Below are 17903 nucleotides of genomic sequence, written 5' to 3'. Positions count from 1 at the left end.
GTCTAAGAATCTTCAATAATAATGTATTTTATTTTTATTTCAAAGAAAATTAACTATTGGATGATACATTTTTAATGGTATTTCAACCGCCATGCTACGGATACCATTGTGTTATGGTGGGTGAAGTTTACAGATTGAAAAATTTTATAATATTCTTAATAGTTAATAAATTATAAAATTCCCATTCAGTTAATATTTTATGTGATAAATAATTAATTAAACATTGACAAGTGCTATTGTTATATGAATTAAGTCAATTGAGGAATGTGTGAAGAGAGATCAGGAGGTTAAAGTGTATAATGTATGAGTGTTGTACATAGTTGAAATATATTGCAGATGTTAGGATCCATAGAGTAATATGTGTTTTGAATGTTTGGAGTGGAGTTTTTTTTAGGATATCAGGGAGAAGGTTGAAGGTTTTGGGAGATAGATAATAATAATAATAATTATTATTATTATAATTGGATAATTTGTAGAGCGCCGTTTTTGTGAAAAATCACCTCAAGGGCGCTGTACAATTTATTTCCTAGGATCTACATTTGTTATTTAGAAAAGATACCAAAACATACTTACCTGGCAAGTCACTTCCGACAAACACACTTATATTAAAAAGTTTATGCTTATAAAAGATAAAACTGCACGCAGAGGACACTATATCAAAAAAACACTGGTCATCGCATGACCTTAACCCTTTCATCCCCAGTGTTAAATCAAATTAACACGTACTTTGTGAATTTTTTTACCGAAACTGTAGCGATTTAGAAAAGCCACGTTTTCGTTTTCTTATAGTTTGTAGTCTTTTCTGTGGCGTCTATTTTTTCCGCTCGGTTGAAATCCTTATTCCCGCCACAACAACGATAAATATTTTGACATCTGCTGATGAGTGAGTTTGATGTGAGTTTCATCGAATTTCTGCCGTCATTGATTACATAATTTAAGGTGAGATATCAATATTTTCTACTCGAATTACAAATATTTTAACGCATTAAGATGTGTTCTATAATAATAACATCAGTTTAATTCACTGATCACAGTCATTTCCCAGAATATTGTAAATGAATTTCGATGTTCATTCAAATTAACACTGGTAGTGACAGACATGTTTTCGACTAGTATGGCGAATTTTTGAAGATTTATTATCTTAGATTATTTCTTTATTTATGAATGAATTTTAGTTAAAATTTTATTTGTTGGTACCTTAGATTTTATCACTACATTATCAATGTGCATTTTTGACATGAAATAATGCGGGTGTGAAAGGGTTAAGTCTGCTATAGTTTTTATTTTAATTTAACTGTATTTTAACTGTCTTAAAAAGCCGTCTTAAATTGTTAGTTGTTATCATTTTTATATTTTTAATTATTATTATTATTATTTTAGTCGACAGGAAAAAGCTATGGAAGGTGTTGTCCAAGTATGGAGTGAATGCGAATCTGACTCAGGCAATTGCGTCTCTATATGAGGGAAGAGTTGCATGTGTTAGGGTGAACGGTGGTTTTACGGGGTGGTTTGATATCACTAAAGGTGTTAAACAAGGCTGCGTAATGTCGCCGTGGTTATTCAATCTATACATGGATTGTATGCAAGAATTGAAAGAGGTGGGATTGGGCGCGAATTTTAGTAATCTTAAAGTATGTTGCCTGTTGTATGCTGATGATGCGGTGCTGATTGCTAATAGTATGGATGATCTGCAGTCTCTCGTGTCTAGGATGAACAAAGTATGCGTGAAGAATGAGTTAATGATGAATGTAAGTAAGTCTAAAGTAATGGTGTTTGAAAGAGAAAGTACGAAAACAGTGTGCAATATAGCTGTGAATGAGGAATACTTGGAGCAGGTGGATGAATTTGTGTATTTAGGAAGCATGTTTACGAGAGATGGGAAGGCTGACAGAGATATTGAAAGGAGAGTAAATGCAGGTAACTCCATTAATGGAGGACTGAACGCAGTTGGCGCTAACGAAAAATTGTCCAAAGAAGCGAAGTTAGCAGTCCACAATGGAGTGCTGGTATCTACCCTGATGTATGGAAGTGAGGCATGGAACTGGCAAAGAAAGGATGAAAGTAGATTTAATGCTGTTGAAATGAGATCCCTGAGGCGTATGTGTGGTAAAACCATGTATGATCGTGTGAGGAATGTGGATATCCGCAAAGAGTGCAAGGCTGATGTAAGCGTAATGAGTAAGATCAAGAAAGGGATGCTTAGATGGTTTGGGCATGTAGAGCGAATGAGCGAAGAAAGGAGTGTAAGGAGAATATACGATGCAAATGTGAATGGTAGCAGAAATCGGGGACGCCCGAGGAAGACATGGCATGACCAAGTGAATCAGATACTTGAGTCGGGCCATGTCAAGAGTCAGAACAATAGAAGAGTATGTATGAGACGATGTATGAATGTGAATGAGGCAAGGAGTGTGTGCCAAGACCGAGTTGTTTGGCGGTCCGTCCTCTCTGCCTACCCCTGCGGGGAAACGGCGTGATGGTTAGTTAGTTAGTTTAGTTAATTATTATTTTTATTTATTTTATTTTATTTTTATTACATTTTGTTAATTTAAATTGCCGTCGACTGTGAAAGTGGAGGTTTCTGAAATTATGGATACGACTGTCTGAAAAGGTGCGTTTTAAGTTTAGACCTAAATTCTGTCGAGTCTGCGATCATTCTCAAATCATGCGGCAGTCCATTCCAGGCTTTAGGTCCTGACACGGCGAAAGCACGCTCACCGAACTTAGTATCTGGTGTGCGCTTTGGTTCCTTCAACCTTCCGATAGCTGATGACGTTGCTGACCTAAGGGTTGACTGTCGGGAATTGGAATCTTCTGGAATACACAATTTTGATAAGTAAGCCGGAGCCATTCCGTTAAGTGACTTAAATACCATCCAGCATACCTTGAACTGGATTCTTTCAGGACATTTGAGCCAGTGCAGATTTTTGAGATGCTCTGAAATGTGGGAGTATTTAGATACTCCGGTGATAAGCCTTGCTGCGGCGTTGAAAACGGATTGTAATTTGTTGATTTGACATTTGGGGAGACTTGCATATATTCCGTTGCAATAATCTAGACGTGAAACAACATAGGAATTGACTAACAATTTAGTCGCCTCTGTTGGCAGGTTTCTACGCACTGATTTAATTTGCCTTAATTGAAAGAACCCCGTGCTTACAGTTCTGTTCACCTGAGTTTTAAGGGAAAAATTAGCGTCCAGATTGACACCCAGTAATTTGATGCACGTTTTTGGAGTGATGTCACTTCCTGAAATGGTTATTGGGGAGTTTTCAATGTTATGCTGACGTCTGCTTGTAGCAGTCCACAGAAACTCAGTCTTTGTGGGATTCAGTTTCAATCTATTTGAGGTCATCCAGCGAGTAATTGCTTCTTTACACTCAGTTATACGAATTTTTAGACTTTTTATTTCTTCTGGTAAGCAGTAAAAATAAACTTGCTGGTCATCAGCGTAGCAGTGAGATAGAAGGCCAAATGATTCGATTATTTTAGCGACATCATTTGTGAAGAGGATGAAGAGTAGTGGGCCCAGAACGGACCCTTGGGGTACTCCAGATGAAAGGGTTGCATAATTTGATATGTGCTTAGTCTTAGTGCTGATGTAGTGTGAAATTTACGTACATTGTAGTATCGTTTGGTTATATTTCTGGTGGTGTGATTGTATTGTAAGAGTGTTTTTTTATTGTATTTGTACAAAAATTTTAAAATTTTATTTGACGTATATTTAAGACATAATACTCGATAAAAAGTCGAATTGAAGAATATTTTGTCGGTCGCTTATTGATAACACTTATTACCATTTTTTGAGGTTATATCTTGAATTATTAGCCTTTCACTTAATTAACCTTTTACTTTGTGGTTACTTCTCTCAAAATCTCCGATAATCTGTAAATTCAGTGGAGGGATAGATTCATGTCACTCATGCCTTTTCAGACCTTTCTCTCCTTTCTTTATTTAAAAATACCCTACACACAGCTTTCCTGAAGATGACATCGGCCTTGTAGGAAACTAATTTCTTCAGAGCTTTCTGTGGGGAGTAAATGTAAAAATCTTTATTATCCTGAAAACAATAATCTATCTACTATTAAATTATTCATAAACCTAAATAAAATTGTTAAAAAATACCTGCCTCACCATTATAAAAATTGCCTCAAATCTGAAAATATTAAAAAATGCAAAAAAATAAATAATCTAAAAGCCGCATAAATAGGGTAAATTTCCAATGGAACTAATATTCCTGTAGATATCCTGAAAAAACGTGGAATCTTTTAAATCAACGACCAATAATTATTAAACGTCCCCAAAAGTTTTTGCTTTGAATATCCGAATCAGTGAACAGTATTGCATGCTTAATTAAAATCAATTTAATAACTGAGTTCTTCCACACTATAAAACCTTTTTTTAATATGCATACAGAACACAACGCAAGACATCTGTCCGGTTCATTGAATCTTCACTGAGCCGGGTCTTGCATAATAAAGGGATAAGTTCACTCCAGTGGTCTCTTTGAGATTTTTTGCTTGTTTGTTTGCAAACCTTTGTTTGCCCTAATACTTAGGCCGTTATATAAATAATTGATATAAATCAATATTATAATGTGATTGATAATTTCTTTTGATAATACTACCAATGCTTTGAAATATCGTTCCAACCCTTTTCTTTAGGCGGTTCTTAATTGTTGTTATGAATAAATACGATTGAGTAAATAATGACTGTAGGTTTATTTGTTTTTTTTACAGGATACAGGAGGTATCAGGAAAAAATCTCTCAGGGTCTATGTTATCTATGGGGATACTGTGTGGATGGTTTTTTTTTAGGAAAGGAAAGAGAGAAAGTTCTTGGAAGGGAACGTGTATGAGGGGTGGGTAGGAATCTGGAAGTCAATGTTTCTAGGAATGACGGACGTTTGAATCCACCCTTCCCATTGCAAAGAAAAGTGATGGGTCGTGAGAGAATCCGGAGGGAGAGGTCATAATGTCTCCCTCAATCAGTCGACCCGTCACACAGTAGGTGCAGGCCAAGACCTAGACTAACCTCACTCCATGAACCCAGGCACCCCTGCTAAGTCACCAAACGTAGCAAACCATTTGGGGTGACCTATGGCAGGGGTGTTGATTACCCAATGAATGGTAAACGGATAAATCAAGCAACTGCAAATTGCTTTCGCAAATGTTTACGCGGCAAAAGAGTTGCATTCATTCGTTCATTCACGAAAACAAAAAGTGAAATTCAAATAGTTGTTCAGTTCAGGACGTAACTTTTAATCTTATTTTGAAGGTAATACCCAACGTATGTATTGTAATGTATGTATTTTTAAAATAGTCATGAATATTATGTGGAAAATTTCATTTGTGATTTTGTTTATTTCTACATCTCTATCTTTAAAATATCTTTATTTCAACAATTCAAAAATGCATAACAATCTTAGATAAATAAAGAAATATTAATATTATTTACTACGGAGCAGAAAATAAAGATAGAAGATTGATAGCATTTATAAAGAAACCGTCAAATGATTTATGTATTTATTATGCCTTCTGTGTAAATATTACCAGGAAATTCACAAATATGTTTTTGAATTTGAGTTGATTTGAAATAAGGCCATAAATCTGAATTAGTTTGACATGCGTTTATAAGCATCGTTTTATTGCAATGATAAAGTTCGATCGTAAAATATCCGATGCGCAATTATTGGCTTTCTTTTGACCGATTCAGTTAAAGTTATCACAAACACTTCAGGATGATTGAGTTATATAAATGATAAAAGCAGTAAATCTAAGTATTATGTATTTAGATAGTGTCAAGAAATACCTATATAAAGTTCTTCAACACAGTGGTTAGTTTAAACCAGGGTTTCTAAACTACGGCTCGCCTGCCAACACCGGCACGCGAGCACCACCAATCAAGACCGCCAGTTTATTTTGGTTATTGTAAAATTTACAACTTAAGAAAAAAAAAAATATTTAACGGCCAGTTTTTTCAAAGAATTTGAACAATTCTTCAAATTTCAAAGTTAATTTCCAAGTTCTGTGAAAGTCCTATTGAAATTCTGTTTTTACATCAATATGGGCTAGTTGATTAACAGAACTGAAATAATAATAGAACTCGAATAGAACATTCAAAGTCCTTGAAAATTAACTGTGAAATTTTATGAATTGTTCAAATTCTCTGAAACATTCCGTCTTAGAAACACAATAACTGTCAAATATAATGAAAATGAACATTTTAACTGTAATCAATGAGATGAAATTTATCCTGAAAACTTACCATTAGTGACATACATAGGTAATTCACATAACTTTCGCTGACAATTGTTTGCAGCTGTGGATCAAGTTTACTGGTGTATATTATCAGCATCAACAAATGCTCATCAGCTAATCTGGATCTAAGAAGGTACGATTTCCCTACTATATAACTTGGTCTTGGCTCTTGGGACTTAGTAGAGGAGTCCCTGTTATCCTTAGGCAAAAAAGTTTGGGAACCCCTGCTTTAGACTTAATTCCTGTACTGAACAAACTCGACTGTGGAACATTTTGCTACCGTTTGACAACCATAATCATTCTAGTTCACTCCTTTGTCACCTACAAAACACACCACATACAGTATCCCCGAAGACGAGATACGCTCGAGTGGAAACCACAGTCTCATTTTTAAATATATCTATTTAAATTTCACTTCTGTTTTCGGGAATTCATGAATGCAAATCTTCAAAGTGAAAATTAACCCACTTCCCGGCATCCGATCGAGCTGAAACTCGGCAGATCGACTCGATGTCGATGACTTTGCATTCTATCAACATAAAATGCTGGTGGCAATCACATATACACCAAGTGGATATACATATGAGCATTTCTCTAAATTTGGATGACATTACAGCATTTAATAAACGAAATAACTGTCGGTTCTACCCAATCGAGATTTGGCTAGTTATTAGCGCGGTTGACTCCAGTCCCTGGGGATTTAATGGGGAAGATTCATTCCTCAGTCAAATCTAAAAAACGAATAATTTTTCAACATTTATTAAAAAACATGATGAATTGTACTAATAAAAAATCTTGTTGTTACCTTGATTTTTATAAAATAATCATAAATACAATAATAACAGTCAATTTCGTGAATTTTTTTAATGGGGTAAGTCAAACGATATTTCTGTATCTTTTGCTAGTGTAAATGTGTAGTTATATTATCCTGATGCCATAAACTCATAAATACACAAGAACATGCGAATAGATCGCCAATGCAAAACCAATAAAGTTTTACGGCATGATCGATTTGAGTTTAACGGAAGCAGCTGAACCCTTGAAGGCTTTGTGCAATACAAACACTTATCTTGCTACGCCATACATTTACCATTGTTTCTCAAACTATAGTATGGTTTGGAAATTAAGCATGAAAGAAAACAGTCAAACTATATTAAGGCGATGCATTACGTCGTGTAATATTTTAAATTGAGCCGCTATCAATTACAACCCTTACGTAGATGGCGATAAGGTTTAAACTCCCGCTTAACACCATCCGCCTGTTTTGATTTATGCAAGAAAAAAACATGGCCAAAAAATGCCTTTTATTTTATTTTGTGGATGTTCAGGCTTAAATATTTTTTTTTCGATCATTTTAAAAATAACTTAATTTGCCACACTATACAATAAAATCATAACCGAAAATGGGTTCGTAAGTAGGAGATTTTTAACTTTAAAGCAGTTTACATGGCCTTTACATTATTTTTTTCTGGGCTTATAAAAAGACTTATCTAAAAAATACTCGATTATTTCAAAGGCCAATATGTATTCTACTCCCAGTATTTAATTAAAGCATCTGAAACATTTCTAGGCGACCAAATTTTCAAACCAAAAACACATGATTTTGCATTACTACGTATGGCATCGCCTTAAAAGTTTTAAAAAATTGGACCCTAAAACTATAAGTAGGTACTACTTGCATTTGCTTGTGGCACAATGTAGGAAACTTATTCAATATTATACATTGATTCATATATAAATATATATGTCCCCAACAAGTATACTTTTTAAAGATCGCATGCACTTTTTTATACTCTGAAGGCGGGGATCTTTGCCTATCAGAACGCGCCAATCAACAGAGCGACAAACTGCTTAACTATTCTGCATTGACCATCGTCACTTACAGACAGTTAGCAACTATCGTTCGACGCATGTCATAAAATAGTAAAATTGCTCCCATGACCTTTTATACGTAAATTTGTTTGAGCTCGCAAAACTCGAAAACTCTCTGAAAATTTCTACGTTTGTTTTTATTGGTGCTAGGAGTGTAACGGCCGTTGTTCCCAACATTTCGAACGATCAATCTCAGGGTCCGATCAGCCAAGTGATTTATTCAGTAACGTTCGATTCGCCTGTTTCCAAACATCTTTACTGTTGATTATCTTAAGTGGCCATGTCCACTTTCATAGACAATAAAATGACATCAAAGTTAAAACTTTCAATGCTAAATTAACATGGAAGAATTAATTATTGTATTTATTATTAATGCATATATTTTTTTAAGTACTGTAATACGTAAACCGATATTTAATATTTAAGCGTATGAAATATGTTAAAAATAAAGTATTAGCTTGACTTTAATGTCACCGTGCCTTGGCCTCGCAAATATGTTTCACTCTGTTGACACTTTTTATAAGTAGTCATTTACTGAGGCAAGCTTAATCCAGTAGTTTGGCTTTCTTAAATTGGTTGATCACTCAGTTGTCACTTTTCCGCTGGAAAGAGCATAGTTGTGCGTTTGAGCAGTGTTGAGCCAAAATTTCGGCTCAGTAGTTGATCAGTAGGATTGGGGAGAACGGCCGTTAGAGTGGTTTGAATGATAGAAAGAGTCGAGAACGTCAAGGAATACTTAACGCAATATATCTGCACCGGAATGAGATACAGAGTCGAATTGAAGTCAATTTAATGTAGTTTTTTAACAGTAACATTGTGGTATAGATTAGTGACTGACGCCCAGAAAAGACATTATCAATAGCGAAGCATTGCGGGGGACAATAGTAAATAAAAATAATTAAAACATTACAAAGGCGAAACCAATTTTTCAGAGCTAGCCCATTATTATACAAAACAATATTTTTTCACTCTATACTTGGATTCCGTTATTTTATTTTATTTTATTTTATTTTTGTTTATTGCAGAAACAAACAGTACATAATTACATAAATGACAATAGTTACAAAATTATAAAAGTTAGTACAATAATTGGTACCAATGACATGTCGCTGACATATATGCATATGAGGTATATTATACATTTTACGGTTAAGTTACATTTTTAAGTTAAGTTAAATTAGTGTGCTGGGGAAGGAGAGAGGTGTGTGTGAGTCTGTGTGTACGTGTGCATGTGTGTCTGTGTGTGGTTGTATGTGTTATGTTGGCGAATTCAGTGTGCTAAAAAAGTTTTTCTTAAATAGAGGGAGAGAATCAAAAAATATATCGGTATTTGTGCTTGTTTGAATTGAGTTGAATGTTTGAAGGATGCGAGAAATAGGGGAATTGTTATGTTTTATTCTTCATAGCTTATTACACATCTAAATTTATTCTTTTATTATATTTTCTTAAAATATTTATTTTCCAGTAGCAGTACCAAAAATACTTATTTCATTTCATTCCACATTCAAAACGCTTGTGAGAAGGAACACTGTGTTAGTAACAGGGTTTTTCTTTAACATTTCCACGACAAATTCATAGATTTTGCAACCTCTGATTTACGCCATAAAATGTGTATTATTCTATGTAGATGTAGAAGTGATATGGGAGCTGTAGGCAATAAAGATTTAAGGCGATAAGTTACCCATAAATCATTAAACACGGCAGCAGACTACAGATAAGAGATCCGTCGATTGATATGACGCCCAGTACTCCACAGGGAGAACAAAAACCAACCAATATTCTTAAGCATAATTTTTTTTCAATTTATAAAGCTATACAAATAGAGGCGCTATTACGTAATAATATCTCGTCGAAACGTGTTCCACTATTAGCACGCGAGAACCGGTGCGCGGACACCGAATTTGGTAGTTCTATGTTGTAATTGTACTGATTTATCTAGTCTACTATAATAATTAAATTTACAAAATGTGAAAACAAATTTTAAATACTTTCCAAAAAATATATTACTCAGTTATTTTCTTCATCAGTTATGTATTTATTGAAATAAGGAACGTCAGTCCATTTTTTTTACTATCAATAATGATATTTTAACTTAAATACTACCCAGGCGTAGTGTGTTCAATTACTCGACTGGCTAAGTCCTCCATCACGACACAAGCAACATTTTCAGCTTACTGTGGTGGTAGTAGGAGATGTTCAAATATTGTCAGGTTATTCGTAACCCGGGAATGTTTGACTTTCTTTTTTAAAAAAAATAAAAATACAAGTATGCTTATTTATAATTAATTTTAATAGTTAAAATAATCTTCAAAGTTTTAATTTTTCGGGTCTCCCAAAATCGCACCAAATCAAGGTGGGAGTCGAGACGTTTATTTATTTTTAAGATTACTTGCTTTTATATAAAATGTTGGTATTTCGTCAATAATGTTATTGTATTGAATCAAAGTGCAAAAATAAATCCATAAATCCATTTTAGACTGGTTTGGTATCAAAACGTGTCAGAATTAGCAGATTTAGTCGTACCAACCAAAACGCTGTGTTTTAATGTGATTTGGTTTAAATCGATTTAAATAACATTTTATAATTCTAATTCTACGTATAAATATAGAATAAAAATAATGTATTCAGAACAGTGTTGATAATATTTTTCAATGGAGTTCCATATTATGAAAAGCTATAAAGTATATGCTTCCTTCGATTATGAAATCATCAATATAATCATTTAATCATTCCAGCACAATATAAGTTAGCTTCACCCACCAGGTCACCTTGTTGTGGGATTTCAATACCCACTCGAGTAGAATAGAAGGCTGTTTGAATACTTGTGGGGTCACAACCCCCTGCTACAACTACTGCAGAATGGAAGAGGATTACTGTCCATTTTTCGACGCTTTTTAAGCCCCATTTGTTGTGCTCACCTAAGCCGAGGAATAAGCTCACTTTGTGCATGTCTGTGCCCTGTCAGTCGTGACTGTTGTGAAATGACAAATGCCGAGGTTCAGTATAGAAAATGACAAAATTGAATTAGGAAAGGGGAAATTCAATTTATTGCCTGTCTGCGAATTCAATTTATCTACATGTTTTATGGAAAGCTCACGTAGTAACAGCTCACAACGTTATATTCAAAAACTGAATTTTATTTTCAACTAAAACTGTTTTAACACAACTAAATCTTATTCAGTTTAATAGAGCTTCGAAATTTAAAACTAATGGTATATTTCATTACATTCACTCACGTTTGAAATGAGCAGGTTATAGTTACCTATAATAAGGCTAATATGATGCATAGTAAATTATAAGCAAGCTACACTATAGATGTTGTACACAAATATTGTTGTATTGTTCATAGTAAATTGTAAGCAAGCTACACTATAGATGTTGTACACAAATATTGTTGTATTGTTCGCAAAAAAGTGTGTATACTTTTTTTTAATGTTTAACCCCATAATTTATGTTGAATTAATCTTTTGCTTTGTGACGTCGCGCGGCCTCCAAAATTGGTTATTAAGATAATTTTTTTAACAGAAAAGGAAAAAATTGCAAGTATTAACATAGAATTAAATGGGTTTTCAAAGCCAAAGCTATTCCAGGACAATTCATTCAATGGGTTAACGAGTTTACAGAATCAAAGGGCTCTGTCCGAAAAAACGGTGAAAAGAAATATTAATTTAATAGTAAATTTAATAAGAATTGCAATTTCCCTTTCGACACCGTTCCCTCACACTTTAAAACCGTGACGACCGTTTTTACAAAAGGGGCTGTACTGCCCCCGAACAACCGCCATCGGTCCTTATATTGTGTTTACTTTCGTACATGTTGTTGCAAAATAAACACTTCAACGATCAAACTGAAGGAGCGTTTTGAAGTCTGCCTAACCTTTCATCAGTTGCCTGCACTATGGTGTATTATGTGTACCGACTAGTGAGCTTATTATAAAAACACCAACCTATTTTCACGTCTGTTGGAGAAGATTATTGATTTGGGATAAATCCTTATGCATGATTGAATATTTTTCAAATTAAAACCATGTGTATTGAGCTGTAAGGTAGATTATATTGTGTTGTTGTCATATTATATTCAGGTTCAAATAATTTAAAAACAACGAGAAACTTTAAAATTTGTGAAAATTGGTTAAGCAACTAACAAAACAGTAACTCTTTCCCTTCCATTCGATAAACATAGTTATATTATAATATGCCATCAAAACACCTTTTTTAATGCCAATATATTTATTATGTTTATGTTTATTATCGTTAAAAGTACCTACACCTACCTTAGAAAAAACATAAGTGATCTAATTTTTATACCACAAAAACAGTTGGAATTCATGCGTGGTATTAATATAAGATTTTTTTTAAAACACTTTACGTCTGCACAGGAGGCTCTGAGGAAAATAATTACCTCTGGGCCTATGTCATCTTTGAGGATACTGTGTGAAGAGTCTTTTTAAGGAAATGAAGAAGAGAAAGTTCTTGAAGGAAAAGGGTATGAGGTTTGAGTAGGAATCTGAGGGTCGATGTGTCCAGGTGTGACGGACTAACGAATCCATCCCTCCCACTGCGGTGCAAGGCGATGAGACAAACCTCACCCCATGAACACGCCTATGCAGTCACCAAACGTAGCGAGTAGGGATGTTGGTTATCCAATAAATGGTTCCCGGACGGCGGTACTCATTATCCGCCTCCCAAATCATAATTCAAAAAAATATTTACAAGGTAAGTCATGGATTTATTTATTTTACGAATATAAGCCATTGATAAATTCATCATTTTTATCAACAGAGTTCTGAACACGATACTTACTCTCCATATATTTTTTTTAATGTTCAATCAGTAGTTGTTTTATCATCTTCGTACGATATACTCGTATGAGTGTATCTTTTTCTAGATCTACAAAAATGTTTGTTTGTTTGTTCCCTATAAAAACTACTGGACCGATTCCGCAAAAAATTTCAATGTTTGTTTTTATTATTACCAGGAGTGTTTAAATAGTGTTTTGAATGGTAGAATAAATGGGAACGCCCGGGGAAGACTTTGCAAGATCTCTGCAATAGAATAAGATATGAGATACTCATCTGGTATACCTACAGAAGTGAATGGTGAAAGTCGGGCACGCCTAAGGAAAACGTGGCACGGTCAAGTAAAACAAACTCTTATAAAAAGTAAAATTTTCAAATCTTTAGAATATAATTATCTCCACCTAAAAATATGTAGACACAGTTTTCAGGTACACTAGAATTCACATCCTCAAAACTTTACTCCAAACCATTCATAATCCCGAGCAATGCCAGGTACACGTCCACTAGTTTGAACGATCAATTGCGTGGTACATTATTCGTTTTCATTAATGCAATTCGTTTTACTATCGCAAATAACATAATTTATCGTCGACTTATCTTATAACAATTTTACAAGTACACTACAATCAACGCAAAAAAACATATTGTGTTGCCAGGAAGAAAAAGTAATAAGGCTTATTTAATTTTTGGTAGCAAAAATCAACAGTAAATAATAAATACATAAAATTATACGGTCGGTGGTAAAATTTCTACGGTCGGTGGTAAAATTTCTCCTTATTAACGGACTTCTAAATTACTTCAAGCAACAGAGATGGATGGTTTTATATTCATGATTTATCGGTTTATGATGGAAACGATAACCTATAGATTATTGACGGCACTCTCTGAACGATAAATGATAAATGAACTGAAGTTATACACTGTATCGTATGAAGGGCGCACTCACATAACGATGCTAACGTAACGAAGTTTTTTTAACGAAAGAGGGAGAATAAGAAAGAGTAGGTATCAATGAAATGAATTAAGTTATTCCTATCTTTAAATATCTACATCATTTTCTTTAAAAAGCCTTAAGAGTTACAAAACCACCAAGTAAGTATGGTCCTGCATCTATGTAATCTATATGTACAGAATATAAATAAATAATTGTATAATATGTACATTCTAACGCAGCATCACGTTCATTGGTCAAATGCATTGTACATTGTAGTTTTGCATTAGTGATCGCCGAACCGCTTACATAAAACTTATTGATATGAAATACTGTTAATTTCCTAAATATCTAGTTAAATTATTCGTTTTCCTCTTAAAAACGGGACTGCAGGCCTTTAACGAATGCATTGAAAGAGTTCCTAACAAAGCGTCAGTCAAAAGTTAATGTGTTTTTAGGACGACCGAACACGTGTTCATACCAATACTGATATTTCCGCATTCCGTCATGATATGTATTAAGAAAATAACGAGTGTTCTCGATATATTCTGACGTTAGCATGCTATCACTTTTTGCCCGGTGCGGTGGATGCAATCCATTAGCCATAAGTTGATAATAGTTTCTCTAGTCTATAGTTAGTAATAAGATAGATCATTGTAGAAATGTCAACGCGATGTCAACTCAGCTACCGACCGGCGGCGTTTGAGTCCCATCCAGGCGTAGTGTGTTCAATTTCTAAGTCCTCCATCACAGCACAAGCAACATTTTCCGCTACTCTGGTAGTAGTAATAGTAGTAATTTTAAATATTGTAAGGTTATTCGTAACCAGGAAAATTTTTTTAAAAAAAGAAAAATTTATGATTTTTTTTTCTTTTTCATTGTTTTTGTATTTTTTATTTAAAGTCTCCAGAAACGCGACAGGCCGTGCTAATTGGAACCGATTCATTCTAATCCTGATTGGTAACGATAGGCAGCTCACGAAGTGCTACTGTGCTCGCTTTCCACCTTCTTGTTGAAATACAATTTTTAATTATGATACTAATTTAAATAAACTTGTAAGTAACTTTATAAGCGTTCTTACCTGATTTAGTAGCAACCTTTGACATCCATATATATATATAATAAAAATGGTTGATTTTAATGCATAAACAAATAATTTACAAATCTATCAAAACTTTATAAGCTCTAGGCATAGACATATGAATATTAGTAGACCTGCCCTAAGTGATTAAAAGCGTATTATCCCCACTCTCCATACCGGTTCCATTGGAGCCGGCTGTGCTCGCGTATGGCCTCAAGTGAAATTTGAAAACGTGACGTCATCATTCTTGTGCGAACTATGGTCGAGGCATCATCGGTTCATTTTACGAAATAACACGGCAAAATGTTGACTTGTGCTATGAAAACTTGTAAAAAATAGATGTGAAAAAGAGAATAAACCCAATTGTCGTATTACATTCCATATGTAAGCATTATTTTACTTTATTTTAAGCATATTCACATCGTATAATATGTATCAGTTGTAGAAACATATACTATCACATCGAGAAACGTCTGGACGCGAAACACAAAGCTGGTTGGTTGCTGGGAAGTAAATTATGAACATTTATAAAAGTGTCTTAACTAAATACTTAAACGAAATATTCAACTCTGAAAATAGAAGAAATTTTTTGCTGAATTTGGACTTCGCAAATTTGTTCATAACGTGGCGAGTAATTTGCGCTCCCATGTAAAAATGTCTATTCATTCAAAAGCAGATTTTACTTTTAAGAACTAAATGGTGATATTATAATGCGAGATGCCTATTTACTGTCAGATTGATTTATTGACGAATCACAGTCAGCTTTACCCCCTTCGTTCTTCAACAGTTGATTTTACCCCTCGCCATTATCTTCTCGTCTATTAATTCCTATGTCTGTGGCTCTAGGGGTCTAAAATCTGTGCTTAATAATCATTTGAATAACTAGTAATAATTTCATTTATTATTGGGTCAAACTTAAAATAAACCTATTGAACAGCATCCTTCTAGTATGAAAGTACGCCACGTGATCAAAAGATAGCGAAGTCATAAATTATCGTATGAAGGTTTGTGCCAGAGATATCAAACCTTGAGGCTATGCGAGTAAATAGGGGAGAACTAAATCACTAGAATGGAGTAGAAAGGAAAAACAAACATCAAGACAATCTTTCGGAATGGGTATCGTTGAAAGTGTATTTTGCTGTAGTGCCGTAATGATTTCTGAAAAATTATTTATTACGTACATTAATTTATTGCTTCAATTTCAATTGCAACCATTTGTACGGACGGTGAGAAGGCAGGTTAGTACTATGAGTTAAAACGTTTATTTTATTTTTTCACGAAACTAAGTAGGTACCTAAATAAATACATTCAACGGTTAAACAAAATCATACTTTGTCGTTAAATGATGTTAATTTTTAATAATTAGAATGCGAATGTGAATGTGAACGTGAATGTGAATTTTAATGTGAATGTGAATGTGAGTGAAAATGTGAATGTGAGTGAAAATGTGAATGTGAGTGAAAATGTGAATGTGAATGTGAATATGAATGTGAATGTGAATGTGAATGTGAATGTGAATGTGAATGTGAATGTGAATGTGAATGTGAATGTGAATGTGAATGTGAATGTGAATGTGAATGTGAATGTGAATGTGAATGTGAATGTGAATGTGAATGTGAATGTGAATGTGAATGTGAATGTGAATGTGAATGTGAATGTGAATGTGAATGTGAATGTGAATGTGAATGTGAATGTGAATGTGAATGTGAATGTGAATGTGAATGTGAATGTGAATGTGAATGTGAATTTATCTACCATTGCTAAAAATAGCGTGATAATAAGTTAGCTTGTTTTTCAAAACAAAACATTTTACCTGCTAAACATTTTTTAACCCCCCCCCCCCCCCCTCTTTTTAATACGTACTTCTCGATTATGTAAAGATTGCATAATATTTCGACGTTTGATATCAACATCACTCATCAAAATCAGGCACCAGAGCTACATGTAGTGCCTAGTTGATTAATATTAGTTTTCCGATTACAATTCGTTCAACTCAAAACCCAAAATGTATTTGTTTAACTGATAAAATTTATTAAGACGGTAGCATGAAAGTATCAATTAAATTGAATTGCCGTGTTCTTCTTTATCAAGCTACTGCAATCATAGATTCGTTTCGTAAATAATTTTTTGGTTATCATTTGAATCAAACGATCTGTGATGAATGCATGATTTTGCGAAATACTAATAATGATTGAACTCCTTTTAAGATAAAATTATAATGGATAAGATTATCAATAATGAGTGATCATGTTGAATTAGTTCTTAAGAGTCCATCAATCAAAACACTTATTTTTATAAGATGATGATATCAGATATTTAAATCACATGACATAATGACAAATTTTCATGACGATTCAATAATGCTAAGGTTTTTTAATAGAATTTACTAAATAGAAGTTTAATTTGGTTGTTTTTACAGGCCTACGTACTCGAGGGGCAAGGTACACGACTAGCAATCCAAAGGTCGCGGGTTGAAATGCCAGCGTGCGCAAGTAAATTTTATATGATTGAGTTTGTGTTATTTCACAAATTAATCGTTTAAATAATATACGGTTTATTTGCGACACGTGGAAGATACTCTCAGTATCTCTCTGGTGTAAGACCACAATTCAGAATTGAAACGTTGCTGAAATGGCTTTAGCCCTGTTCGGTGACCAGATCTGATAGCTAAGTACTTTTACCTATCCTCTTCCCTATCTCCTTTCCTCCTACACTGCTTTCAGCTTCACAACATACCTCTGTTTATGAATGCCATAGTCTCACTGTCTCCAGATGGTTTGGAGTAGTTGGTACTCTTGTGCGATATTCAGATTAAAAAAAGTTTACTTTAATAAACCTAACAAAACGTTCTCCATGGCAGAGTTGTGACCTCCTTGGCTTTCTTCCCGGAGGCTGTGGGTTCTTTTACATTTTTTCTCCTCCCCTTCCCCCTGATTATTTTTCCCGCACACATTTCCCAAA

This window comes from Hesperophylax consimilis, chromosome 6 (genome assembly GCF_061612785.1).
Source record: "Hesperophylax consimilis isolate HC1 chromosome 6, BYU_Hcon_1.0, whole genome shotgun sequence".
Classification (NCBI taxonomy): domain Eukaryota; kingdom Metazoa; phylum Arthropoda; class Insecta; order Trichoptera; family Limnephilidae; genus Hesperophylax; species Hesperophylax consimilis.
Note: the sequence above shows the minus strand (reverse complement) of the source record.